General features: G+C 36.7%; 1 pseudogene; it reads left to right on the forward strand.

Moving 5' to 3' along the window:
- Positions 1 to 2,525: 2,525 nt before the first annotated feature.
- LOC142624831 (phloretin 4'-O-glucosyltransferase-like) lies at positions 2,526 to 3,381 on the forward strand (annotated as a pseudogene).
- Positions 3,382 to 6,000: the final 2,619 nt, after the last annotated feature.

The raw sequence follows: 6,000 nt of genomic DNA on the forward strand, positions 1-6,000 counted from the left end.
TAACATTACTAATTTTCCTTATTTGGCTAAAAATCAAAACCAACTAAAGAAACTATCTTTTTCTTGCTAAAATACTTTCATTTTCTGCTACTCTTTCTTCCAGCAGCTATTACCCAAAACAACAAGAATACCTTAAAGCTAAACATACCATTTTTGGCCAAATCCTAAGATGGATTTTCAGAAGATTCATTGTTGATTAGGACATATTTTGGCTGAGATTATTTGCTAAAATACCCCCTTAAACTCAGCTATAAATAGAACCCCTCATCAACACACCAAAAGACACCAATAGAGAAAAACAACTCCCTCATAAACTTCTCTATTCTCTTTCCCTCTAATTATCTTCTTAAGCTTTTAATGAAATTTTGAGCTTCTAAGTTTTTAGTTTCCCAATTAGGAACTAAACTCTTCAACCCTTAGCTCAGAACTACCCTTCATAAGCCCTCATCCATCCTCCAGCAAAAAATCTCAGCAGCATTGCTAAACACACTACTTTGATACCACTTGTTAGGTCCCAAATAATATTATCACAAGTATTAGCAATTCAAAATAGCAATTATACACAAGAACACAAGTATTTACGTGGAAAACCCTTTCTCTTTGAAGGGAAAAACCACGGGACAAACTCTGAATAATTTCACTATTGTTAAATCAATTACAATAATTCTTGTGTATGCCTCGCGGCTAAAGAAAAAAATCTCTCTTATTTTTCTTTGCTCTCACATACACAAATTATCTTTCTCAAAGGCGGCAATCATTTTTCTCTATTCTTCAATATGCGGCAATCTCTTTCTTTTTCTTATGCGGCACCTTCGAAACCACATATAAACCTTATTTAAAAAACCCCAGCCACAAACCCATCCTAGTAGCACACAAATACTAAATCCACTTGAACTAGGAATGCTAGCTAGCCATGGAATAATAATACAAGCTCATATGTGGGCTTTTGTTTTGTGGGCTGGACCATGTGCTTTATGCACCCAACAATAATTGTAGAAAAAATAATTAATAGCAACTAATCGATGACCATGCATAATGGAATGCCTAGACACCACCAACTTAGAGTTGAGTCAGAGACTCATGGAAAGATTTATTTGTTGCACGAATAGATTTAACTTAGCTTATTCACAATGCCAAGTAAAACACGACAGGTGAAGGAACCCATTTTGTTTTGATATTGGGGCCACGCAGAAACTAGTGCTTTAGATGCATCCACAAGAAACAAGTTGGCAGGGCATAGCTAGGATATTTTGCTTGGGGGCCGAATTATATATTCCTATGTTAAATTTATAAATATATGGTATACAAAATGATCAAATTGAAAATATAATAATATTATTTCTAAACTCAAATGCATCTAAAACTAAAATTAAAATATAAAATTAGCTAGGGAAAATACGAGATGATGACGAAAAGATCAAATTTGTGAAGAAAAAAACTCATAAGTTTGTATTGCCAATGCACAAAATATACAAAGGAAACAATGCACTCTTTTTTTTGGGTAACAATACAATGTACTTTTGGATGCAAGGAACACAATGCACTACACTTTTGTAAGCTTATGAAAAACAAAGGACACATGGCGTCTATGAGATGATGACAAAAAGATCAAATTTGTGAAGAAAAAAACTCATAAGTTTGTGTTGCCAATGCACAAGATATACAAAGGAAACAGTGCACTTTTTTTTTGTTGTGTAACAATACAATGTACTTTTTGGATGCAAGGAAAACAATGCACTACACTTTTGTAAGCTTATAAAAAAGAAAGGACACATGGCGTCTATGCATTTGTCAGGCTTTGATAAAAGTTTATACTTTAATTGGGTGGGGTCTACTTGATAAACTAACAGTAAGGCAAACTAATTAAATGGGTCATTGTTTGATTTTAAAAGAAAGAATAGGCAAACTCACATAGATTGGGATTTATGAAATTTTTGTGGAGGCAAATCATTACAATTTTAAAAACCTAACCCATTTTAATATATTATTATAAAGGGATTTCAAAGTTTTGGGGGCCGCCATGCCCCCAATGTTACATGTGCCAAGTTGGACAGATCATATATTCATATTAAATGCATAAAGAATTGGATTGTTTTGGTCAGACCAACCTAAGCTCTTAAGCCAATAGTCCTTGTCCTCTCTAAACTTAATTTAATGAAAACAAGAAGAAGAACAAATTACAAATCACAAAGTCCCACCTTCTCCAAATCATTACCGCAAATGTCTTTAATAATCTTATGCAATCCCTTTTATTTTGAGTAATTCTAGTATTATACTAAATGTCACAAATTTTGCTACAATTATCTTATATAGAAAATTGTGACTGACTGTTTATCACTTTCAAATAAATCTACTACTCACAATTTGTCATGTAGACAATTTTGGCAAAAGTTTTGATTTAAGTTGTGCTCCTAAAATTTTTTGCTCCATTTTTTAAGCCTTGACCATCCTCACATGCACTAGTCCTTCTATATATATATCTCCCTGATCCCAGTGCAAAACATCTATTCTATTTTTACTTTAGAATATTCACAACCCATATCAAAGTATCAAATAATTATGGCAAAGTAGCAGCTAAGCCACTTTATCATTGTTGTATATCCCATGTAGGGCCATATAAACCCTGCCATCCAATTCGCTGAATGCCTCATTCACTTAGGAGTGCATGTCACCTTCTTCACCATCGTTGGTGTCCACCGTCGACGGATGATCAAAAGCCCTCCTCCTGACGGCTTGTTGTTCTCCACCTTTTTTGACGGCTATGACGATGGAGTTGTACCTATGGACGACTCTGATAAACAATGGGATCAAATCAAGCGCAATGGCTCCAAAGCTCTCACTTACCTCATTGTCTCCACCACCAATAAACAATGCATAGTCCACACAATGCTTCTACCTTGGGTTGCTGATGTGGCCTGTGAGCTTCATCTTCCTTTTGCCTTTCTTTGGATTTAGCCTGCAATGGTTTTGGACATAAACTACTACTATTACAATGGTTTTGCTGATGTTATTGGGAACGATAGCAATGACTGGCCTTCCTATTCAATACAGTTATCAGGTCTGCCATTATTACTTGCTACTAATGACTTTCGCTCCTTCTTGCTTGCTTCAAACCCATATGCTCTTGTACACCCTAAATTCCAAGCCCAATTTGAAGTGCTTGAAAAGGAGAGCAATCCTAGAGTTCTAGTGGATACCTTTGATGCATTAGAGCTCGAGGCTTTAAAAGTGCTCGAAAAACTTAACTTGGTTTCAGTTGGACCACTATTTCCATATACTATTTTGGATGGAAGAGATTCGTCTAATGGCTCCAAAAATTACATCAAATGGCTCAACTCGAAGTCCAAATTGATGAAGCTTGATTTCACCTCATCAGTTTGATGGACGACTTGAGATCTTGTATAGAAAAAAGCATCACAAAGATAATGGCACCGGTTTGGGGCCTACTAAGGACCCTTCAATGCTGAAGTTAGTTTCAACTTATTTGAGAATCTCAATTCTATTTTTTGTGTTTCAGTCGTGTCCTTTTACATGTATTTCCTAGTTTTATATAGCCTTAAACTGAGTTAATACTCAGTCTAACGTTACTCTGTAGCTGGCGGATTTAATGCTCAATAATGGTCATTTAATCCCCATATTTGCTGCTTGTAACCGACCTTTAAGTGCACATTATTGGATGGGGATAACGGTCCCGTGCCTATTTATCATTCGATCATTGAATGCCATCTGGAATGAATGTGCTTATGCTCGTCTGTACTTTTACTCGTCATTGTTATAAACAGTTTGCAAGTTACGGACGACCATTCATATGCTACTCGTCAGTTGCCCCCTTTATTCCTTTGTCGTCATTTGCTTAGACGAGCAAGAGAATATGAAAAGTTTTTCTCGGGCGCGTCATTTTATTAGTGCCCCGAGATTCTCGTCCCATCATATTTATTATGAGGCGACTTTTTTGTCAAATGAGCGCCATGTGTCTCTTCCGTGTTGGTTGCACGTGTTTCTCTTCATTGTGTTTCCCGTGCATTGATTTCATTTACTTTCTTAGCAAAGAAACTCCTCCTATTCTCCTTCTTCTTCATTGTGCATTGAACTTGGAGGCTAAAAACAAAAGAAAGCTTCTACACTCTTTGTACAGTAAGACTCTCTTTACTTCTAGATCCCATTAAACGGTTGATTTTACTTTCATTAGGTGAGAGACACCTTCTATATCGTTCTTTTTTGCTAGACTAGGAGTCTTTCTTGAGTTTTTAGGTGGGCACTGTCCTCATGTTCGCTTGTTTTTACCTTGAGATTGTGGAACTTTCAGACTTGTTTTGATAAGTCTTTTTCCCTTGATTTGCCGTTCTTTGATCGTCCATCACCTCGAGATGACCGCCATAGAGTATAGGGATACTGATGTTAGGTCTAGCGAACTGGAAACTGGTCTATCGTTGAGCAGCGAGTCTTCTGACAAGGATTTTGAGGTCGTGATGTCGAAGCCTTCATCGTCTTCAAAATCCCATTCTTCTTCAAAACCCTATTCTTCTTCGTCTTCAATTCTGTTTCATGCTCTTTTTGAGTCCTGCTCCCTGGAACAAAGGCACTTGAAATCTATACGAAAAAGGTTCCAGTTCTTTGTAGGGGTTATCACAAGACTACCTCGTCCCAATGAAAAAACTTGTTCCTTTGCCCATGGTGAGGTGAGTTTTTATGAAGCTACCTTTTCATGTAGCCTTCGTTTTCCTGTTCATTCTTTTATCACGCAACTCCTCTCTGTTCTCAATATTGCACCTGGTCAACTTGTCCCTAACGCTTGGAGGACTATTATTGGATGTATGTTAATATGGGTATCTGTCCATGATGGGGACATGATTACCTTAAACAAATTTCTTCACTTATACCGCTTAAAACCCTCTACCCATTATGGGTATTTTGAACTTTTGCCTTGGAATAGGGAATCTAGGATTTTCCGTAACTTTCCTACTTCCATTTGTGACTGGAAATCATGATACCTCTTTGTCTTTAGATCTGGATGGGAAACCATGACCGACGACCTGTGGGGTGAGATCCCGTGGTTGCTAAAGAAATGAGAAATTCCCTTACTTGGTGTGTCTCTACACCTTTTCATTAAATCAGTTATTTTAACTTGTCATTGTCTAACCATTCCTTGTTGACATGTCTTGCAGTTTCTAATTATCCTGCGTTAGAGGAGCGTTACCAAAGGCGTATTGAAGCTGCTCTCGAGTTTGCCCTCACCATTGACGACTTTGACGATCTCGTGGATCCTCGTCATTTGTATGATTGTTGTCTTGGACCTGAACCTTTGGCATTTGTCTTAAAAAAGATCGCTCGTGAAGAGAAAAGTAGGTTTGACTTAGCTTACCTCTTTATTTCTCTCTTCTTTATAAGGGTTGAGTCTTCTAACCTTCCACTTTGTAGAAATGGCCACCAGGTACAGTAAGGATAAGTATGCTCATGTGAATAGTCTAAAGAACGAGCCTTTATCTCTGCTCACTCTTGGATCAAAGAAGCGTAAGTTGGAAGAGGGAAAGGACAAAACCCCTGCCCCCTTATCTCTCTTTGGCACTCCATCTTCTCCCACGCCTTCTCTTGAGATGATGACCTTCTATAAAGAGAGATTACCTACTTTGAACAATAATAATGCTGATAATACTAGAAATGACAACGTTCAAGTTGGTTTCAGCCAAATAGGTAATAGACATCGAAGGTGAGTAATTTTGAGATTTGTGTATATATTTCTATTTGATTTCCAAGAAAGTGTAAGGAAAAAGAAGAGGAATTTGACTTTCGAATAAAAGAAAAAAGTTGTTAATTTGTGAATTAGTCTCAGTATAGTTGTGGTATTTTTTTACTTGAAATTTGGATTAAAGTTGATGTTAGCCAAATAGATAATTGAAAGTGATTTTCAAAATAAATATTTGTTTCTCTGTTTGGTTGTTGAGGAAAGTGTAAGAAAAAGAAAAGAAATTTACATTTGGAATAGGAAAAAAAATGGAATGA

This window comes from Castanea sativa, chromosome 2 (assembly GCF_040712315.1).
Source record: "Castanea sativa cultivar Marrone di Chiusa Pesio chromosome 2, ASM4071231v1".
Lineage (NCBI taxonomy): Eukaryota > Viridiplantae > Streptophyta > Magnoliopsida > Fagales > Fagaceae > Castanea > Castanea sativa.